Genomic DNA, 24,957 nt, shown 5'->3' with positions numbered 1-24,957 from the left:
GTTTTGACACCGTATACTTGCACAGCAATTATGGAGACCCTCAACGCTTACTATACATAGTCCAGCTCTCTGTCCAGATCAGCCAGCTAGCCCAGCGTTGATCTCCCTGAACAATGAAACAAGCAGGGTTTTATACCTGACACTCATCCCACAGGCCTAGCTTGATGGACAGGTGACACACCCACCTTCTCTTTAAAAGGAAACGCCCATCCCTGGCTCTGTTTAGGCTATCAGACCCACCCTATCTGTTTGCTGAGAGGAAGCAGCTTTTAAATCATGTAAGTAAACCAATTTTAAACTACACATATGTTTTTACCTGGTTTAATCTCCACCTAGGTACATAACTGCGCCAATGTTTTACTCTACTTCCCTGCTTTCTCTGCATATTGCCAGCTAAATGCCTCCTTTTTTTACAATATATATATATATATATATATATATATATATATATATATATATATATATATTAGAAAAAACAAACCAGATATCTACAGGTGGCGCTTACCCAATGTATGGATGGCAACACAAATACAATATTGCATATGTGTATACAATAAATAACGTACTCGAACGGTATGATATATATAAATAAATATGATAGTAACAGTAACACCTCCACAACGTGCGTGTGGCAGCCAAACCTCAAAAACGGATGGTTATGTGTCTTATTATTCCTGATGAAGTTCATTGACTGAACGAAACGCGTTGAGCCCCTATACCATATCTGGAAGACTACTGGTTATACTGCTACACCCTGAGACACATACCATTAGAATATCCTGCACTGAGCTTCTGTGTGGAGCCTGCTGAGAGATTTCTACTATCTAAGGGGATGAGACTGCAGACCAGTCACTTACAGATAAGCCTATTTAAAGCATTTATATTGTGAGTTTGCACTCTAAATGCTATACCTGAATAAAATGTTTATATAAAATACTACACCATATGGCTTCTTATATATTTCCTTTTTATGATGAGCGGATAAGTTTGTTGTCGCGGCTGTTTTAGAACATACATTTTATCCATCGTTAAGGAGAATTGGTTGCAGATCATACTCCGGGATTTCTAAGGAGCTACTATACAGATAAGCGGTTTGATTTTATATATCTGGTACGCACACCACCTTTATTATTCTGCACGATCAATTACAGATCAACTTTATCCTGCACTTCAGTATTTATGAGTCACCTGCGGTGCATTTATTCAGACACCGTCCTGTTCTAACTCCTCTGGACTATTTTGTGTACATCTGTACTTATATGTTTATATACATTGTATACACCTGAAGGTGCCGCCCTTCACCATATATATCTTACTATATATATATATATATATATATATATATGTAACACCCCCTTGTGTATTAAGCGTTGTGAGGGTATATATATATATTGAACCACGCAGATGCTTCTCACCTTGGTACTTGGTTTTCAGTGCCTCCACCCGAATCTCTGCTTTCTCTTCTGGGGGGTGTTCAAAAGATACACCAGGGGGAGATTCGGGAAACCCCCTGCCCAGTATTAACACTCTGTGACAAAATGTGTGCTGCAAAAGCCAGCCAGACACATTTATTTAAATGGAAATCCTAAATGCAGCTTTGTAATTTTATAGAAAAATATACTTTGGTATAATTTGAAATAATAGTGCAAACAATACAATACAGTAATAAAACAAGTGTGGATGAAAGTGGCACACCACTTCTTACTATGCACACCAAGTTAACACAAAAACTCGCAATAAATCAATAACAGCATACAATATAATATAATATATAACAATATAACCATTAACTGTCACAGCTTTATACACATGAAAAAATATATCAGATATCTTACTTGCTCCTGATACTGTGAATATCTTGCAGGGTGAATTTATATATTTTCCCTTATAGCCCTACAATGTACTGCCAAACACACACAGCAGTATTCAAACACACCACACAAATAGAGCAGTGCACTGCAAGTTGGGGCCCTTCTGTATGTATGCAGCATGGCATGGAAACATCATGTGTCCAGTTTGCAGATTTTAGAGATCTTTAAATCACTTGCAGTGAGGTACAGCAGTCACAGTATGCAGACCCTCCTCTAGCAACAACTGTAAAATCCTTTCTAATTTGTATCCTGGGACTTGTAGTTCCACAAGTGCTGATTAGACACACACTTGGTGCATATTTACCCATACTTACCTACTTTCTTCAGCTCCCTTCCGGGAGCCAGCCAGTGGAGGGGGGCGTGAAGGGGCGGGGTGGCCGAAATCGCGTCATTTCGGCCCCGCCCCCTGTGACGTCATGACGCAAATTGCGTCATTTGACAGCGGGGGCGGGGCCAAACGCCGCGATTCACCGGGAATCGCGGCGTTTGGGATCTAATTCTGCCCACTTCACTAGGAAGTGGGGCACTTCCTAGTGAAGTGGGCAGAATTCGGGAGATTGCCACACTCGCCCGGGAGTCCGGGAGACTCTCACAAAATGCGGGAGTCTCCCGGACATTCCGGGAGAGTTGGCAAGTATGTATTTACCTGCCCACCCATCTATCCCTAACTCTTCAGCCCTTGTGGCCAGATATAGTCCAAACCCCACTTGAACAACAACAGATAGATAAAAATAACCAGTAACTTATCTGCACCAGTGTGTCACAGGTCTGAACTTGATTATCTCCAAAATGGCTGACTTGTAAAATGTCCTTCTTCAGAGATGCATGCAAACCTCCTCCTACAGCTTCAAACTGTGGCTTCCAGCAGGTTCTGTTCAGAACTGCACCGAGCTTTGATATCTCTGCAGACTGCTCTCTCTGCTCAGATCACTCATCCAGTGCCCTTCTGCCTAGGGTCACCTATCTGAACTGGTCACACAGCTCAGTCTCTCCCAGGATGCTCCTCTCTCCCTCTCTCTCTCCGCCCTCTGGTTTCTCAGTCTTCTTAGGCTCCGCCCCCTCTTCATAACAGCTTTCTGGGAGATGTAGTTCCTTCTCCTTGACTGGTAAATAGCTATATGCATCTCTTTTCTTACTGATGCAATTGTGATTATTAGCCCCTGGGTGCTCAAGTCCAACTGCAGCATCCCCAGGGGTTACACACTCCCCCTGTGGGGCAAGTCCACAATGAACAAATGATGAGGCTTGTCCCACATCCTGCAAATTTAAAGGGGTTAAGACATCCTGTCTAAATACACTTTCACATCCATACACAACAGGCCCTGGCATAACAGATATGGGAGTCAGATATGGCCACTGATAGACCCAGCTAGGATGAATCACCTTAGGAATCTCAGTCATATGACCTAGACTATCATAAGTCAACATCATTGGGGCTCTAGGGGTCCTTTTAGGCCGACCCTGGACTGGTGGGTTCCCTTCCTCTCCCCCCAACACCCTGTTGGGGCGTTCAGTGCATCCTCCATCTGGATCAACGACGTCCCCATCCATGTCAACTTCCTGGTTAGAGCCTTCCTCTACTGAACACTGAGAATCCAACCGTCCAGCTACTCTTGGGTTGACACTTTCATCTGAAATGGCAGGCATAGTTCTCCTTTCTTCTACTTGTGGAGGTCTTACAGCGGCCCCCTCGGTAGACCTAGTGAGCCTTCTGATATCTTGTCTCCAATCTATTTCTCCCAATTTACCTGGAGCATCATACCCCCAATCATCTCCATCATCTTCTTCTGTGGTCGGTTCTCTGATTCGCCGTGATCTTCTGGGTGTGGACACTTTTGGCTCATCTGTTTCAGGCTCCTCCCAAAACCGGACACCATCTCTGATGGGAAGCAAATGTTGTCGATGGTATGTCTTTATAGGGCCTGTTAGCCCCTCGGGCCTAATTCGATAGGCTGGGATGTCTGGCAATTTTGCAACCACAACATGAGGATCCTTTCGCCAACGATTGGCTAACTTGTGTTTCCCCGGGAGGCCCAAGTGTCTAAGTAAAACCCTGTCACCTGGCTCCAGAATATGCTCCTTGACCTGTAGATCATAACGACCCTTGTTTCGTTGTCCAGCTTTTGATGCAGCTGCTTCCGCTAGTCTGTAGGCCTCCTTTAGTTCTTGTTTCAGCTGCTCCACATATTTCAAATGGGGCTTTTCTTGGGGATCAGCAGTGTCCATTCCAAAACAGATATCGATTGGTAATCTAGCCTCCCTTCCAAACATTAAGAGATATGGGGAGTACCCCGTGGACTCGTTTTTCGTGCAATTGTAGGCGTGGACCAAATGGCTGATGTGCCTACTCCAATGTGCCTTTTTTTTAGTGTCCAAAGTGCCCATCATGCTGAGAAGGGTCCGATTAAATCTCTCCGGCTGCGGATCTCCTTGGGGATGGAAAGGAGTAGTCCTGGACTTCTTTATCCCGCAGACCTCGCACAGTTCTTTTATTAGCTTGCTCTCAAAATCCCGACCCTGATCTGAATGAATGCGGGCAGGCAGTCCATAGTGGACAAAGAACTTTTCCCATAGGATTTTTGCCACGGTCACAGCTCTCTGGTCTTTTGTCTGGTAGGCTTGAGCATAACGGGTGTAATGATCTGTCACCACTAGAATGTTACACTTGTTGCTTTCATCCGGTTCCACTGATAGAAAGTCAATACAGACTAACTCTAAAGGCCCATTGCTGGATATATTCTTTAAGGGGGCAGCCTTTTCTGGGAGGGATTTTCGAAGTATGCATGTCCCACAAGATTTACAATAACTCTCAATGTCTATCTCCATTTTCGGCCAGTAGAATCTATCTGAAATTAAACTCATGGTCTTCTCTATTCCCAGGTGGCCGTGATTATCATGCAACGCACGGAGAACCATAGGACGGTGCTTCTTTGGCAATACTAGCTGTTTCCTCTCTCTGCCATCTTTGCGGCTGGTTTCTCTATACAGTAGCCCCTGCTTCACCACCAATGACTCTCTCTGTCTGCTTAGAAAAATAGCTTCCTCCGTTTTCAAACTACTCGGGTGGATTCTTTGTCCGTGTTTAACAGACCACCTAACTGCTGCTATAGAGGAGTCATTCTGCTGATCTTCTTTGACTTGGCTTGAACTTAACTTCTGAAGATCACTGAGCTCCATTTGACTCAGCCAGCAATATTGTCTTGGTAGTGCATCTGTCGTTGCCCCTAGAGCTGTTAAGCATTCTTTGACTGGAGGCACGACCACACGTCCCTCGTAACACATCCCCTTCACCTCTGGAGCTGGCAACTCTATCCATTCTTCTTCCTGAGATTCCGCAAACCTTCCCGGTAATCTTGACAAAGCATCGGCATCTACATTTCTTCTCCCAGGCCTGTACTTTATTGTGAAATTGTAAATGGCCAGCGCCGCCAACCATCTGTGCCCAGTTGCATCTAGCTTTGCTGTGGTCTGCACATATGTGAGGGGATTGTTGTCTGTATGCACTTCGAATGGTACTCCATACAAGTAGTCGTGAAGTTTGTCAACAACTGCCCACTTAAGGGCCAGGAACTCCAACTTATGCACCGGGTAGTTCCGTTCACTGGGTGAAAGACCTCGACTGATGTAATAGACTGGTCTTAACCTTCCTTCTTGCACTTGGTATAGCACTCCCCCAAGTCCCTCAAAGGAGGCATCTACATGCAGAATGTATGGTAACTCTGGATCGGCATATACCAGAACAGGCGCTTGAATCAGGCAGGTTTTCAATCCTTCAAAAGCTTGTTCGCAAGCCTCACTCCACCTTTCCCCGAACGCATCATTTACCCGGAACAATGGTTTCTCTTTCCGATGGGAACCTCTTGGAGCAGGATAACCTCGAGTTAGATCTGTAAGAGGCTTGACAAGTTTACTGTAGTTTGGGACAAACCTTCTGTAATAGCCACAGAACCCCAAAAAAGACCTTAATTCCTTCAGTATTGTTGGTCGAGGCCATTCTTTCACCGCTTCTATCTTCGCTGAATCTGTAGAAATTCCTTCCCGATCCACAACATATCCCACATACTTGACCTGGGTTTTACAGAAGCTACACTTGTCAAGGGACAACTTCAACCCTTTCTTTATTAAGCGATCCAATACCTTGAGGAGTCTTTCGTTGTGCTCATTCAATGTTTGGCCAAATACTATCAAATCATCCAAGTATACCAGCACTTCCCTGAAATTCATGTCACCCACAACATCATCCATGCATCGTTGGAAAGTGGCTGGAGCCCCTGATAATCCTTGTGGCAATCTTTTGAACTGAAAGAATCCAACCGGGCAGATGAAGGCGGTTTTCTCAGCATCCTTCTGACTCATCAATATCTGATAGTACCCGCTGCGTAGATCTAGCACAGAAAACCACTTGCTTCCCTGAAGACAATCAAGGGCTTCGTCTATCCTAGGGACAGTGTACTGATCAGGAATCGTGCGCTTGTTTAATGTCCGGTAGTCCACGCACATCCGTATTTTTCCCGTCTTCTTTCTAGCCACCACAATAGGAGAAGCATAGGGACTCTCAGATCTCTCAATCACATCATTCTCTAGCATCTCCCTTAAATGTTCCCGAATATCATCCAAATCAGCAGGGGCTAGGCGTCTTGACCGTTCTCGGAAAGGTCTGTCGTCTGTTAGCCTTATGTGGTGCTCCACTCCTGTCGCTAGACCTAAATCCCAGTCCCCCGAAGAGAAGGCAGCCTCTCTTTGTAGCATTTGCATAACTAGCCAGTGTCGGTCTTCTTGACTAGCATCACTACCATTAAAGCATTGATCAAAACTTCCTATTTGTAATGTGGTTTCTTTCTGAGATTTTTTTTTCCTCTTTCTTCTTATAAGCAGCAAGGCACATAGGATGAATCTTAAGTGTTTTACTATAACTTGCTCCTCCCACCTCTTGGCACCAGTTGGCCAGTATCTCGAACAAATGGGAGTTAGTTCCAATAATCACTGAGACATCTCGAGGTTCTCCTTCGGCCTCAGGACAGACAAGTGCAAGCACGTTCACCTCTTCTTCTATTCCAGCTACTTCCCGTGGGAACTTCAAAGGTACAGTGATGTACCCAAGGTAGGGATAATTCTTGTCACTCAGACCCCAGATGGTCAGTCCACACAATGGCTTTATGGGCAAGTCAGATAGATTATCTCGGTACCACTTCTCGAACACAATGGACACCTGTGAACCACTATCTAGCAAGGCCATACAAGGTCTCCCATTTAGACATGCCGGCACGTGAGGAGAGGGTCCCAGCAATCCTTTGGGCAAAAGACCCCATTCCAGGTGAGAGTTCCCCACAGTGTTAATGTCAGCTTTCTTTAGAGGGCCAGTGTGGGGGTTCCTGGTCCTCCCTTTCAGTTTTCCGAAAGCTTCCTATCCCGGTGGGATGGTGAGGGTGACCACCTTCCTCCCTTCCTCTGAGGACATTGTCTAGCGAGATGCCCAACTTCTCCACAAGTGAAACAATTGTTCTGTTTCCGAGTAGTGTTAGCTTCGAGAACTTGCCGGGGGTGGATGTTCGGGTGCAGTTGCTCGGTAGTGTGGTATTTCAGCATCTGTGCTTGAATCTGCTTCTGCATCTCCAACAACTGAGCAATCTGCTCACCTTGTTTCTCCACAATCTTCATTAACTCAGTGCTGGGAAGGTCAGCCTCGGGCTTTGACTGTACGACCTTGACTTTCTTGGTCACCCTCTCTCGGGATTTAACTATAGCTTCCTCTTGTTTAACATCTTGTATCAACTGAAGAAAAGTAGGTGATGGTTGTCCCAGTTGAGCATTTCTTATCTTCATCGCTACTGGGTCATGGGACAGAGCACCCCGTAACAACTGTTGCATACGCCTGTCGTCTACTTCTGCTAGGGCTATTCCTTTCTTTGACACAATAAGGTGGATCAGCTTGTCCAGCCGATAGATATAATTGGACAATGTCTCCCCTGACTCCTGATAGGTGTGGCGTAGCTGATAGAGCAGATCTGTTGCATCCTCTGCCATTCCATATTCCTGATCTAGAGTCGCTAAGTAGTGTCGTGCAGTGGCTTGGGGGTCACTTCTCCGTACAGCTTGGATTAGTTCTCCAGCGGGACCTCGCAGACTTTCAACGATCCGCTGTCTCTTATAGGGTTCGGAGCAATGCCATTCCTCCAGGTATTGGGAAGCCATCTCTTTCCATGCCTCGTAAGTTTCTTCCCCAGTAGGGACTGGTTTTATTCCTGAGAAGAGCCGGAGCCTTCTGTAGCCCCCTTCATGCTGTGACTTTCCTAACTGGTCTACCAGTTTCTGTACAGCAGTGAGGAACAGTTCGCTTTGATCCTCATCAGTTTTCCTAGTACTGGAGGGTGACTGAGAATTCTCTTCCCTGGCCTGAGGGAATACTTGTCGGTTAATATCTCCATCTGGAAGTTCAGCATTAAGAGGTGCTGCGACTAGCTGTTTTGGCTTTAACGGTATCACAATATGCCATTGTTGTTTTTGTGGCCCAGAAACGAGGGAGGGAAGAAAATCTTTATCCAATTCTGCTTGCGTCTCACAGAGGATCAGACTGGTCTTATGCTGATCTCTACCTTTCCATCCAAGGATTTTAGGATGTTCTACCCCATAAATCCTGTGGAGCACATGCAGGACTTCCTCATCTGTCACTCCCTGAGAGTCACCATAGATCCCTAAACATCGAGTTGGGGCCACAGTCTGTTGTTCACACCACAGAAACACTTCTTCTCTTATACTATCCATGACGTCTGTGCTGATGGGTTTCACTGAGTGTGTCTTCAGTATCTCAGCAGTGCCTCCACTGTAACACCCCCTTGTGTATTAAGCGTTGTGAGGGTATATATATATATATTGAACCACGCAGATGCTTCTCACCTTGGTACTTGGTTTTCAGTGCCTCCACCCGAATCTCTGCTTTCTCTTCTGGGGGGTGTTCAAAAGATACACCAGGGGGAGATTCGGGAAACCCCCTGCCCAGTATTAACACTCTGTGACAAAATGTGTGCTGCAAAAGCCAGCCAGGCACATTTATTTAAATGGAAATCCTAAATGCAGCTTTGTAATTTTATAGAAAAATATACTTTGGTATAATTTGAAATAATAGTGCAAACAATACAATACAGTAATAAAACAAGTGTGGATGAAAGTGGCACACCACTTCTTACTATGCACACCAAGTTAACACAAAAACTCGCAATAAATCAATAACAGCATACAATATAATATAATATATAACAATATAACCATTAACTGTCACAGCTTTATACACATGAAAAAATATATCAGATATCTTACTTGCTCCTGATACTGTGAATATCTTGCAGGGTGAATTTATATATTTTCCCTTATAGCCCTACAATGTACTGCCAAACACACACAGCAGTATTCAAACACACCACACAAATAGAGCAGTGCACTGCAAGTTGGGGCCCTTCTGTATGTATGCAGCATGGCATGGAAACATCATGTGTCCAGTTTGCAGATTTTAGAGTTCTTTAAATCACTTGCAGTGAGGTACAGCAGTCACAGTATGCAGACCCTCCTCTAGCAACAACTGTAAAATCCTTTCTAATTTGTATCCTGGGACTTGTAGTTCCACAAGTGCTGATTAGACACACACTTGGTGCATATTTACCTGCCCACCCATCTATCCCTAACTCTTCAGCCCTTGTGGCCAGATATAGTCCAAACCCCACTTGAACAACAACAGATAGATAAAAATAACCAGTAACTTATCTGCACCAGTGTGTCACAGGTCTGAACTTGATTATCTCCAAAATGGCTGACTTGTAAAATGTCCTTCTTCAGAGATGCATGCAAACCTCCTCCTACAGCTTCAAACTGTGGCTTCCAGCAGGTTCTGTTCAGAACTGCACCGAGCTTTGATATCTCTGCAGACTGCTCTCTCTGCTCAGATCACTCATCCAGTGCCCTTCTGCCTAGGGTCACCTATCTGAACTGGTCACACAGCTCAGTCTCTCCCAGGATGCTCCTCTCTCCCTCTCTCTCTCCGCCCTCTGGTTTCTCAGTCTTCTTAGGCTCCGCCCCCTCTTCATAACAGCTTTCTGGGAGATGTAGTTCCTTCTCCTTGACTGGTAAATAGCTATATGCATCTCTTTTCTTACTGATGCAATTGTGATTATTAGCCCCTGGGTGCTCAAGTCCAACTGCAGCATCCCCAGGGGTTACATATATATATATATATATATATATATGAAAACAGGGATACTCAGTACTTGGTATAGCATTAATTATGTGTTTGGAGAGTGCAGAGTATCCCTGTTTTCTTGTCTTTAAAATGTGGGCAACCCCCTCTTGCACCCCAGTCTGTACATGGTGAGTGCAGAGGATCTATGTCTGTTTTTGTTTATACTATGTAAGTCCCATGACTCTTGCACCCCATTTTCTACATTCTTTACATTTATTAATTCCAACTTGTGTCAGGTGAGTCCCAGGTCTCCCATGGCTGCTAGTGCTAGGGAAAGTCTTGCCTTTAAAAGCTGTGTGCAGGTAAGCCTTAAGCCCGGATAAAATAGCACAGCATTTGATCATGTTAGGACTGACCAGAATGGGAAGACTTTGGCGTCAGTTGGTCAGCTTAACATATATTGCAATATGTGGAACTAACATTCCCTGTTTTTAATATAGAACAGTACTTGGTATAGCATTGATTATGTGTTTGGAGAGTGCAGAGTATCCCTGTTTTCTTGTCTATAAAATGTGGGCAACCCCCTCTTGCATCTCAGTCTGTACATGGTGAGTGCAGAGGATCTATGTCTGTTTTTGTTTTTATATATATATATATATATATATATATATATATATTTATTTACTGACCAAAGATCACCTGGGTCAAATTAAAAAAAGAAGCAAGTATCCTTTACAAATCGTGAAATTGATAAGATGGCAAGATCTAATTTAAAATAACAGTGAAGCATTATTGAGAGAGAAATACCTACTGTTTTGATAACAATAGATCTTATTGTGGGTGCATGTTACCATGAAAAAGTATATAACTGTTTGATTTATCCAGTTCATGCATTTTAGAAACTGTGAAAATTAAGCAAAATTAATTTCCCTTTGTTTAAATGTTGGTAGCACTTCTATCTGAGAACTATCAGGCTATTTCCAGCTATACATGGGTTTTATCCAGTGCAAAAACAAGACAAAATAAAAAATACAGTGAACCAAAAGCCACAAAATTTGTGTGATGTGGCACTAGTCTACTGTTACCTGTTTGTTGCACCACACAAGCATTTTGGGTTTCATATACATTAGTTCTCCTGTATTACCAAAGGCAGTGGATGATCATGAAAGCAAAACTCAACACATTGTGACAATTTAGAAAACTATAAATACCCAGGTATAAGCATATGTTGTGCTCTCATAATATCCAATTGCCTCAGGAATTAACAGATATTTCTCTAGATATACCTAGAACTTACATTACAGAAATTATAAATTCAAGAGTATAAAACTCTGGTAGAATTTGTTTGTGATGCAAGAAACAATTTTAATCACATATGTCATCAAATACATAATACATCATTGCAAAACAATAGCCATCAGGTGATAAGATGACTAAACCTTTTTACACAGAATAGTATTACAGTTATAGCCCTGGAGTTAGTAACACCCTGGCTCTTAGGCAGGGCTGCCAAGAAGAATTCAGGGCCCGGGTACAACAAATTCATGGGGCCCCCCCTCATAGTCAAATAAGCCCCAAAAATTTTTTGCGCCCCCTAATTTTTTAACCCCTCTGACATGCTGCTTCCCCGTTTTTAACCCCTCTGACATGCTGCTTCCCCGTTTTTAACCCCTTTGACATGCTGCTTTCCCGTTTTTAACCCCTTTGACATGCTGCTTTCCCGTTTTTTAACCCCTCTGTGCTCCCCCTAATTTTTTAACCCCTCTGACATGCTGCTTCCCCGTTTTTAACCCCTCTGACATGCTGCTTCCCCGTTTTTAACCCCTTTGACATGCTGCTTTCCCGTTTTTTAACCCCTCTGTGCTCCCCCTAATTTTTTAACCCCTCTGACATGCTGCTTCCCCGTTTTTAACCCCTCTGACATGCTGCTTCCCCGTTTTTAACCCCTTTGACATGCTGCTTTCCCGTTTTTAACCCCTTTGACATGCTGCTTTCCCGTTTTTTAACCCCTCTGTGCTCCCCCTTATTTTTTAACCCCTCTGTCATGCTGACCCCCCGTTTTTTAACCCCTTTGTGCCCCCCTCGTTTTCCTCCCTTCACTTACCTTTTCTCCTCTCTTGGTCTTCTCTGCTGCTCTGTGCTCCATTGCTCCAGACTGACTGAATGCTGGGCATGACATGATGACATCACACCCAGCATTCAGACAGTCTGAATAGAGCACAGAGCAGCAGAGAGGAGGGATGCCGGCTCCGCGATCAGGTGAGTATGTTTTGTTTTTTTTTTAAACTAGCCTGCTCCCCCCACCAACGACCGAGCCCCCCCCCCCCCCCCCCTGCCAAAAAAAAAAAAAAAAAAAAAAAGAAAAGGAAAAAAAAACGCTTTGAAAAAAAATATTTGAAAATTAAAAAAAATCAGCAGCGCAAGGGCCCGGGCCGGGCCCCCTGACATGCCGGGCCCGGGTAATTAGTACCCGCTCCCCCCCCCCTCTCGGCGGCCCTGCTCTTAGGTAATTTCAATGGAGATTGTTGCTTCCAGAGAGAACCACTTGGCTGGGGTAGCTATCAGAGACACACCACTTCCGGCCAAGCCCATTAATCCTGAGAAGACAGGTCGAGAGGGACAAAGTTTAAGTTCATGTGTTGGAGAAGGTAGATTTGTGAAAAGAACCAGTTTGAAAAAAACAAATTTAGTGATCAATCACAATGCATGTTAAATTGGATGGTTCAACAATTACTATACTTGTGGATGGTTAAATGTTGCAAAATAAAGCACATTTAGGGCACCAGTTTTCCATGTTTTAACATATAATAATTTGTTTGGGTGTCACGCATGTGCATATGCCCCGAGACTAGCCCGGACTGTTAGCCTTACCGCTCCTGGACATTATTGCTGGGCATATAATAAGTATCATTCGGATATATTTTTTAGTAAATTGTGACATTATTTTCTATCACTGCAATAAGTAACAATAGAAAAGCATTGTTTTTGCCACATATTAACAGATAGGGGCCATAGTAACAGCACCTTCAGGTCCTTAAAGCTGTGATTCAGACAGCAAAAGTGTTCCTCCACAGGCATGTCAAATTGCTTGTTATTTCCTATGTGAACATTCATTCTGGTTCCAAGATTTTTACTAGTTTCCACAATATTTATTCCTATAGTGGGGTTTTTGCACAGTATTATTACACATGTGAGACACACAAAAACGACCAAATTATTCCAGTTCAGTGTATCTGCATTTTTATGTGTTACAATGTGTCACACATTCTGTGGTTATAAGGGAATGTGCCTATTTCTATGGGTTTTGATTAGCAACTTCAGACAATCATATTCCTCAGACTGGGGGGTTTTCTGTTGGGAGAGAAAGGAAAATCAGGAAATATTACTTCAGTCAGCCACCTTTGTAACACAGGTTTTAGATCAATTGCTATTCTCCACATGTGGGTTGTAAGTGAATATATTAGGCACTGTCTTGTTATTTATCTCCTGTCTGTATCACAAGAGTCTGTTCCTGGTTATGTTTATGGCTCCGTGGCTTTAATAATCAGTTACTATTGGACGGTAATCTTGTTACGGATATTTCTGTCCTTAGTGAAAGAAAATATATATATATTATACCTCATAAATTGCTGTAGGTTAAATATTTTTTTTTTTTATATTTTGGGTAGTTGGCAACCCTGATGTAAGCAGGACAACCTACTGTTATTTAATACACTGACGTGTCCGTTGAATATTCATTATTACACAATAAAAGGCAAGAAATCTGGCACATCTGTATGCAAATACTTTTGCAGCCAAATATCCCAATATTGAGGACAGGGAAGTACTGATATTAGAGGTAAAATTCAAAGCCAAAAGATAGAGAGCAAAATCTGGGAAATGAAATATTTTACATTTGAACACTATAAATAAAATGGTTAAAAACAGCAGATGTGAGACAAATTTACAACCAAAAGTGAAAAGTCCAAGAAGCTGCTGTGTTCTGTTAAACTGAATAATCAGATTGTCCATAAAAGCAGTTAAAAGGAGCCAAAACAAACCCTGGTACTTAGGGGGCTATAACTGAAATAGGCTGGCAGCACTAGGGTTAATTTGACTGGGGAGAGGAGAAATTTTTATTATTATTTATTTATTTATTTCTAGCACTGTTTACTGTCAGTGGGTCCAGCGGCTATATAGCCGCTGGACCCGCTGGCATTGCCGTTTTAATGTTGGCATTGTGACTGTCAGCATTTTTCACTGTCAGCAATCACAATGTTGGTATTTTTCATGCCAGCATTTAGTCTGTCTGCATTTTCATGTCCGTCATAATATTTCTACCTTTAGAAATAAGACTACCGCCGTTGTTAATAATAGCAGGGGCGGGCTGGCCCGGGGGGCAGGGAGGCAGCGGCCCCCCAGGCCGCTCGGTCAGGTTGCTATTTGGGCTGGGGGGTAGGCTGGCCGGCTGCCCCCCGGATGCAAAATACAATACTTTCCACCGTGGCCGCATCTGATGACATCAGATGCGGCTGCGTCAGCGCACAGGCGGCCGCATCACATGACAGGGCCGCCTGCGTGCCCCCCGGCCACGTCTCTCCCAGCCCGTGCCTGAATAATAGCAAGGGAAGAAGCAGCACCAAGTTTTTATCTCTGCAATATCTTCCAGGTTTGCTTTGCTATGATAATACTGCCTTATGTTTTCCTAAAATTTGTTTCCATTGACTTACACTAAACAAACTAAAAAATGTCAAAGCTGTTGTATAGAAATGGATGATTGGAGGGTATTGTTACAGCTGGCAACAGTATAAACATAGAAACAGCACAGGAGGGAATTATGTGCATTCCACATATTAATAATTTGCTCGATTTAAGTCTGATTTTTCTTGAAAACTTAATTATATGATACTACTGTATGCAAAAAGTTCTATGAGCTTTTGGATGAATATTTCACTTGTAAATAGGCCAAATTTATTAACATGGTTTTGTTAGATTGATGATATTTTTACATTATGGGCGGAAAAGACATCTTTGAAAGTCTTTCTTGATTAATTAAATATATTCTCATCTATCAATTATCTCACACATGAAGTTAGTGATAGAACATATGCATTGTTTTTGGACACTTTTACCACCATAGTGATAGGCTGAAGTCTAATTTATACCTGGTAAACACAAATGTTTAGCATTTTTGAGTCTGAATATTTAATTACTGGTAATACCTCCTTAAATGCTGATGATTTGAGTTAAACTTATTGTTTGCAATCACTGTCATTCAGACCTTAGACTACATTATATGATGAAGACAGATCTTATAGTAATTATGTAACATCAGTTCTTTACAAGTCATTACAATGCAAATGTATTCAATGTAGGATCCACTATGTTCACTTTGAGTAATCATTTAGCCCATATTGGTCATAGCAACTGCTACATTTATCTATTGTTTTCCGAATGCTCTGAAGTCCTGGATTTGGCATATAGATGTGCACCTCATTTGAAAGACAACCTAGGGCAAATATAAGCTCTACACTTAATTCTCTGTTCTTTGGCAATTCAAGAAAGTGGCAACTTTCTTTGCACCTATACCTTACATGAGCTTCTTATATGTAAAGCTAATAAACCAGTATGACTACATCTCAAAGCATAATCCCACAATATAATTTAAAATAGCAAAATTCCAAATCCCATACATTTCGTGTCCTGTCAACACTTTGTCAGTTAACTCAAATTTCTGGTAATCGTTGAGTTATCCAGGATGCTGAGGTGTGATGCAGACTAGCAGTTGGGCACTTCGAAGCCTAAAGTACTCAACAAAAAATATAGTGATCATTATCTTATATAGTCATTGTAATGGTACTTGCTGGTTACTGAGTTCAGCTGACCTAACCTCCGAGCTGGAATATGGGTCCTATCCTTGAATAGTGCATAGCAGACAAGCAGCAGACAAATCATAATACAGGAACAGACCAGGGTCATTGCAGGTTTAACAGGTTCATGAACAAGAAAAATGTAATACCAGAAGCACAAGGCTCAACAAATAAGATAACCTTTGCTCAGACACAGGATGCAGGAAAGGCTGGGTTTAAATAGGACACCAATTGTGTGGATTGGTCATATGTGGAAACAATAACACATAATGAGATTTCCTGAACTAGAATTTATCAATCCTGAGACATCCTACAGTATGGGGTAGATTCAATTGGTAAAAAAAAACGTTGCATAGTGTCCCGGAATGGCCGTGACACACTATGCTGTGATTTTATTGTAGTGAAAGTAATGCTTACTTTTGTTCGCGCCCCAGATAAGTGTGAGCAATAGTAAGAATTACTTTTACTGTATAAATGGTAATAAAACGCGGCCGCAATGTTTTTAAGAACATCGTGGCCAATTGAATTTACCCTTATGTGATAGAAAATCAGGTGGCAGGCTGGCGAGACTACAGCCTTTGAACAAGGAAACCATGTTTCAAATGCCAGGTCAGGTATCTTACAGAAACCTCCTCCCCTCTAACAAGTAACTTTTCAGCATTTGAGCTCAGACTTACTAGGAATTTTTACGACAAATGTCCGTGATGCATGAATGTCCCATGGTGCAAGAATGTCCTTACTGTGAACTCAGCTTCTCTTTTCTGAACCATACTCTTTCCAGTAAAAAAGATAATGAATTTTCCTCTGAACACATTGGCAGTCAGACATTTTTAGAACTTTATATTCTTCTTGACCATCAAAATATAGTTGTGCAGGGTGTGTGGATTTAGAGGAGAACACATTTAAACAAATGACTTGGGAAGAGAAACATGAAAATCATTTCACATTTTGAGACATGAAAGTAATTTGAGTTACTGGATTGACATGCTGAATAATGTTATAAGGTCAGTCAAATGTATTTTGGGCCCCAGTTCAACAGGCAGGAATTCAAGTTTGATATTTTTTGTAGATAACTAAATGTTGTCTCCTGTATGGAGAGTCTGCCTTATTTTCAGGAATAAATATTTTTTGAGATGAATTGAACACAAAACTTCCTTGATATATTTAATATGACCATCTCCATTTTACAAACTTCAATAATTGTTTCTACTGGGCTACCAATAGGCCAGCAAATGACAAGAAGGTAAAAACACAAGAAAGATGCGTAACAAGTCTGACGAGAGTTTAACCTGCATGTAGCTTACGATCTGTGAGGACAGTGCTAGGAAAGAGAGTTCCCTCTAGGAGATTATGGTATTCTTCTATTGCCAACTTAATGGCCTTAAACCCATGGTTGCTAATATCACAGTTCCTCTCAGCCGAAGAGAATGTATGGGGAAAAAAACCACAGGAGTGGGTTCACGGGAGCATTCAGTTGCTGTGAGCCCTACAGGCAGTATTCAGGATGAAGGATAATTTTCAGCTACCATTTCTATAGATCCTTCTGTAACAATATAATCTAAGAAGGGCACTTTCTTCTTTTCATATCTTTCTATATGTTGAAGATCTCTTTTAACATGTTCCTGTAGATTGGTGGAGTAAATAAATACATAAGATTAGATGCAGAGTTTAGGGATTCTTGTTGTTTACTTTTTTAAGCCATGTAATGAAGTCATGGTAATGGATACAAGGACATATATTTTTCTTTTTAACATAAAATAATCCTCCTTCTGCTAGTGATGTAGACTTGCTGATTATTCGTTTCTCTAGGTTTTCTTTAATATATTCTTCCAATATGTGAGTTTCCACAACAAAGAGAGGCTATGTAATGCCCTTATGTAGTGTGCATCAGGTCATTAGGACAATGATATGGCTGGTATGGAGGTAATACTTCAACTTCTTATTTGCTAAGCATATCTGAGAAATCAGCATATTGTGGTGGAAACAACTTAAGAAAAAAGCAAGCTGGCATGAAGTGGAGACAAACAGGACATACAGCAAGGTTTTGTCCAAGTCATGAGATTGCCTGGTTCACAGTAAATAGCAGGAGTCTAGTGTTGAAACCAGGTTTGAGTCAACATCATTGGATTGTGAGGGTAAGGAATGACCAGGAAAGAAAAAAAATCAGAATATAAAGCCCCAATCTGGAGCTTTAGTGATATAGTTTAATTTAGAACTTTGGAGAAATTGATAGATCATGCATCAATGGTACTAACTCAGATAGGAGCAGGTAATGGAACCATAGAAATTATATATTGGCATGAGAGCATTCAATAAAATTCCTACTGCATCTGAATCCAAAACAACTTGTAAATTAATTGAGTGGTCTACCACAGAGAGTAATTTGATTGTGTAGGGAGTCAGGGGAGAGAAAACTGATTTATTTAGCGGAGTCTACTTATCTAAGTAATGGACATTCCTGTTCTGAGTGGGCAATTTTGTACAATATGACATTTTGAACCACAGTACACACAGAGACCTGCACTACTGTATTTGTTGTCTTGCTGTCTATGAAAATTGGGTGCAAGATGAACATTGCTGCTCTAGCGGGTGTAACTCCCATGACAAAGTATATTCATTTTGATAGCCAGGGAGATAAGGGCCTCCAATTCATTGGGCTGGCCATCCCACAAGCTCACCCACAAGCTCAGAGTTAATTGTCTAACTCTGTCAGAAGGCCACATCAAAGGTGGAGATGTTGCCTATAGAAACCAATCAGATTCTATTTATTATTTATTTAGCACAATCTACAAAATGACAGCTAGAATCTGATTGGTTGCTATAGGCAACATCTTCACTTTTTCAAACCCGCCATTTAGTAAATATACCTCCATCTGCAACATAAATTAATGTATTTTAGGATACAAATCAGTCAGGATTGTTCTTTGCATTATTTTAAGTAAACCACTATATAAGTATAAATTCACAAAATTAAGAGCAACAAATAATAAATATGTATGTCCCATCATCAGTCCCATCACAGTTTCCCCCTTCATCACACTGCTCCCCCTTCATCACACTGGGGCCCCTTATTGAACTGCTGCCCTCATAGCACACTGCTACCCTCTTTTTACACTGTGCCCTCCTATCACACTGATGCCCCCTTTTTATACTGTGCCCTCCTATCACACTGATGCCCCCTTTTTACACTGTGCCCTCCTATCACACTGCTGCCCATTCTCATCACACAATACTTTGCTTAACTTATTTTCTTCTGAATTCTTCTTTTCTGTCAGCTGCTCTTCTCAGTGCAGCTCCACACTTGCAGCGTCGGGATATCATGATGGCTTTACGCCCAACAGTCAGTGAGGAGGGAGTGGGGCAAGGGCAGAATTTTGAAAGGGGGATTCCAGCTTCTCTGTAAGTGTCAGATGCTTGCTTTGATTCTATCAATTAGCAGGCCATGCGGTGAGTATTCACATGTACAGGCACGTGATCATGACATCAATAGGGCCTCTATTTACTTCACTCTGCCCTTTGACTAGTGCCTGAGCAACGGTTTCTGTTAATCTGGCTGAATTATTGTGTACCAATCTGGCATTTTTGAGCACCTTTGTTTGCTTGTGACCCTGACCTTACTTAGTTATCCATTTATGAATTTGTGCTACCTGCCCCTGACCTTTGACTAGTATTGTGACCATAAAACTGAGCTGCCAGGCCGATTTCAGCCTGTATCTCATTATACTGCTGTCTGCCAGAAGCTACATAGCATGACTAAAGCAAAAAGGCATATTAAGGTGCTTCTGCGCACTAAATAAATAGGGATGAATAAATAATTAGTATCAATACATAAATTAATAATAAATGCCCATAGTAGATAAAAAATTAGCTGATAAATAACATAATATAGTGAGCGACAAAATATATAAATTTATAATTGATTAATAAATAATCAGTAATTAATAACAAATACATGATTGTGATTAGCAATAAGTAAAGCTGCATAAGATAAAACAGACTATAACAAGGAAAAAAGTCACTAGTGCAGAGGAATTATGTCCAGACCGATATAAGATTCAAAGTCTGTGTCATATGTTGACTGGTTTAAACTAAATTGGGCTGAAATAGCTGCATGTTTCTGCTTCCATGATGGCTAAGGCTGGGTACACACTACAGGTTTTATAGTCTATTATCGGGATGCGATTTGATAGCAAACAACGAGCCGCTGCGGCTAGTAACACAACCCAGGTTGAATCTGAACTGTTAGGCTGGGTACACACTTCAGGTTTTTCACCCGATTTTCGTTCCAATCACACGATAAATGTTAGGTCCAATATTGCATTAGTGTGCATGCTCCCACGATCATGTTTTATTGTTCCAAAGCACAATGTATCGTTTGATTTGATTTTATAAACAAACAAAAAATCTCTTTAATGGAATGATGGAATGGTGTTGTGCAAATTCTGTAGTGTGTATGCACTAACGACCAGCAGTGTAGGCAGATCTCCATAGAGATTACACAGTCATGATCTTTTCAGTCGCTGGTAATGACAGTTGAAGAGCACAGATCTAATGGTACATCTTGAAAAACATGTATAGTGTGTGCACATGAATCGACATGCTGATCTGGACTTTCAGTCGTAGGCAAAATCGCTGCATAAGAAGAAATTTTCTGTAATGTGTACCTTGTTGAGTATGTTCAAGTCAGGTCAGGGGATGAGCAGTTGTAATGCTGGCCACACAAAGACCACACAATTTGGTGGTGTAATTGGAAAAATATAGCCATCCAGAGCACGGACTGAGCAGCCAGATATTTTCCAGCTTCACTGGGACAAGTTAGTGTGGTTGGAAGTTGACCTTACACACAGGCTGAATACAGTCATCTTCTACATGCCATCTTGCTCGAAAAATAACCAGATAATTTTCAATTTAATTGTTTTCCGATAATAAATTGTAAGATGTCACAAGAAGCAAATGTTCTCCTTCTGTCTGCTTGGCTTATTTATTTTTTTGCTTAATATGTTGGTATTATTTAAATTATATTTCTTCAATATTCTGCATTTTACTTTTGCTTGTTCTGCATGCACATAAATGACAATAATAGTTTTGAAGCCACACACATTGCAATATTGGGCCAATTCCCTTCCAACTTAGAAAGCACTGCCATGTGCTACAGACAATTCAGTTTAACTAACAGCATTTAACATTCTAAATAAATATTGAGAGCACAAGTAGGCTTTCCTGTTGTATAGAAAATGGCAAAATATCAGGTTTACAGGGAATAATGCTGAAACTTAGCCAAAGCTACAAGGCCAGATTTTGCATTTCTGACACAGTGTATTGCAAATGGAGTAAAGATACAGGCTGATAATGGCTAATTTAATATGATACTTGCCTACTCTCCCGGAATTTCTAGGAAGTTCCCGTATTTCAGGGAGCCCTCCCGAACTCCCTGAAGTGTAGGCACCCTCCCGGATGTGATGGAGGCAGGGCTTGATAAAGCAATTTTGCCATGAGATTTGTAAAGTTGGCAAGTATGTTTAATATTGGTAGTTAATAAAGCTTCTTCCTTATAGTAGCCACACACACTTTTCCCACCACTAGCTAGAATTGTTATTCCACCACCTAATTTATCATCACTCATGTCATTGTATGTAATTTGTTTGTTTCTTGATCCCCTCAATGTACAGCACTGTGAAATAATAAAAAAAATAAAGGATACTACTAATACCACCAATAAATAACGGGCAAAAATTAAATTACTTGTTTAGATTGTAAACAGAAAAAAATGCACAATCATTAACACAAAAAAGTGCATCTCATATCATGTTCTAATAATAATCCCCATCCCCTACAGAATCGTGTTCAAGCTCCTCACTCTTACTTTCAAGGCCCTCTCCAACTCCACTGCTCCCTACATCTCCAACCTTATCTCCATTCACGCTCCATCCCGCCCTCTTCGTTCGGCTAACGACCGCTGCCTCTCTTCCCCCCTGGTAACCTCCTCCCATGCTCACATCCAAGACTTCTCCTGCACTGCCCCCCTCCACTGGAACCAGCTCCCCCGCTCCATCAGAACTTCCCCTAACTTGTCCAGCTTCAAACGGGCCTTAAAAACCCACCTCTTCCTTAAAGCCCTTCCGTCCCCCACCCATTGACCTCCTCCCAGTCTCCCCCTACCCCCCTCCCTCTCCTGTCCCCCTCCTACTTCCCTACTTTTCATTCTCCTCTCCCCCCCCCTCTCCGTCTCTGCCTCCGTTCTCCCCATTCCCTCCTCCTACCATTGTGTCTCTGTCCGTCCTACCCTCCCCTTAGATTGTACGCTCCTCCGAGCAGGGCCTCCTCTCCTTCTGTTCTCCACCACCTTAACTCTGCTCTCCAGCTCCTTGTCTGCTCCGTGAGGTCCTCCGGCCCCTGTCTCTACCCCGCTGGGGGCGCTCACCTCTAATCTAGCTGAGCTTCTGAGTTACTGTGATTTCTGTTAACTGTACTGTGCTGTCTCACCCTGTATCGTGTTTCTGTCTGTCCCTGTACGGCGCTACGGATACCTAGTGGCGCCCTATAAATAAAAATTAATAATAATAATAAGTGGTATCATTTTACATGTAAATCCTAAGCTGTACATCATTATGTTTGAAAACCTGTGAACCTGTGAATTGTAGGGTGCAACCAAGAAACCTGCAAGTACAGCTGATCGTTATTTATTTATCATTTATTTATTTTTGATTTAATCACAATCACTTTCATTGTAGACCAGTGTATGCTAATTCATACATGCCAATTTTTAGAACAAAGTCATGTGACATGGGGTAGGAGGACAGCGTGGTGACATTGTAGCGTCAACATAGACTCGCCTCACTATAAAAAGCCGAAAGCCACGGAATTGAATGGAGGGGGCGGAGCTTAATGATGTGATTAAGCCACACCCCCTTCATTCACTGCTGTGAATTTCAGCAAATGCGGGAGCTTTGCCTACTCTTCCGGGAGTCTGTGAGGACTCCATGAAATTCGGGAGCCGCCCGGGAATTCCGGGAGAGTAGGCAAGTATGTGCTAATTACATTTGAGCATTGTTTTGAATGTTATTGTCTAACTCTGAACACAGCTGCAACCCCATTATTATGAAAGAATGTGCACACTCATTCAATCGGGGTATTGTAGGTCTTTTATTTTCACTTCATTCTACAAAAACCTGTATATTTGATTTTCTCTAGAATTTTGCTGGTTGCAGAGTCACAAAAGGTGTGACATTAGTTATCTTGATGTCAGATTTTCCATCACATACACATATATATATATATATATATATATATATATATATATATATATATATATATATATATATATATATATACACTTTATATAAATATGTGTATATATGTGTATTATATATATATATATATATATATATATATATATATATATATATATATATATATATATATATATATGAGCAATCAAAGATTTTGTCTTTAAACAAGCTCCTGCATGTCATTTTGTTGGTATATTTGGATATGTATTTTGAAGCTTGATGTAAAGCATGTGTTTTTACATGTTTTTAAAGTTTGCTGGTTTTCAAATAACAACAATGCATAATTACATTCTTTAACCCAAACATGCTGACATACAGTTTTGAATTTATATGTAAAATGATACCCGTGTCCCACTTTTTAGTACTTGATAAGATGCACATTAATTTATGCTTGGGTATTTTTCTGTTTGCAAATTAAACATCTGTTAAGTAATTGAATCTTTGGTTGATTGTGATCTCAATGACAAGTTGACAACGTGACATTAGTCACATTAGTACCTGATGAAGGGGTAGAAACTCGGAAATTGTGCTGTCTGCTTCACAATAAATATGTTCTGAACTAGAACTTATACCCTCATTTTTGTCTAGGTACAGAAATTGTCATAAATGAGTACCAAAATGTGTCAAAATGGTTTGGAATTTTTAGTGGTCACACTGGTAATACCTGATGTTGTCAAATAATCCACACAAATAAAGTTTTGTTTTATTGACTAAAGTAACTTGCCTTGCCATGTTCCAATAATCCTTGGGGAAACAACATGGCTGTATTGTTGAAAGTGAAATGAACATTAAACAAGGTAATGGATTCATTAAATAACTTCACTGCAAAGAACAAGTACCAAACATTTTTGTAATAAAAACTTGTTTTTATTGAAAATACTACACAATAATAAACATTGCAAAATACATGGAAGTAGGAAATCAACACTCACATAATACATACATTGTAATGGCTGAAAGATAGCCCAGTAAAACTGATTCAGTGGACACTTGATTAATGTTACCATGATGGTGTTCATTCAAAATTATAAAATGAAGTTCCTTACAGGCCAACACTTGTTCTAATGGTGAGGACCATCTCAAGATGCTTTCAGGTCAAAAAACAGGATGACACAACATGCCTCTCCTAAGCATGTGAGGCATGTGGCTGTGAGTTAATCAAAACAGAACCACCTTGTCTTTCAAAGTAATTGGTAAAATCTCCCAAACTGTTATCTCACACACACAATTAGCCACCCAGTTCTGCCACCACTAAGATTTGGTTCAAGAGCTGACACTCTTTAGGAAATCTTCAGTTACTCCCTGACATCCCAAAATATAATCACAAACTAAATTTATTAGAGATACAGTAAATCAAACAATTTCCTGTATTTATTTATGTAGCATTTATAAACACCAAGCTTATCTGACACATGATTTTTTTAACAACACAAAGACATACCCTTATGAAATGGTGTCTAATATGACAAAATTAGCCCCAATACTTTTTGTAATAAAAGGATAACGCATTGACATACAAAACATATAAAGGAAAAACTATTTTCTTTAACAGGAACAAAATCATAAACAGATTGACCCCACAAACTGAACGTTTTGTCATCATTTTTCCCACTTGGATGCACCCTTTCTGGTGCGGTCACTGAGAGGAGTATTTGTGTATGCTAATCTGTTTTATAGTCTTTTTTGTTCAAACATACTTCTATCCAGGGATTCTATAAATATCTCTCTTTTGAGATATAACAGAGAAATGACTGTGCATAGAGCACATGAATATGCTAGAT

The sequence above is a fragment of the Mixophyes fleayi genome, chromosome 5 (assembly GCF_038048845.1).
Source record: "Mixophyes fleayi isolate aMixFle1 chromosome 5, aMixFle1.hap1, whole genome shotgun sequence".
NCBI classification, from domain to species: Eukaryota; Metazoa; Chordata; class Amphibia; order Anura; family Limnodynastidae; genus Mixophyes; species Mixophyes fleayi.
The sequence above is the reverse complement of the archived record's forward strand: the minus strand, read 5'-3'. Positions refer to the sequence as shown.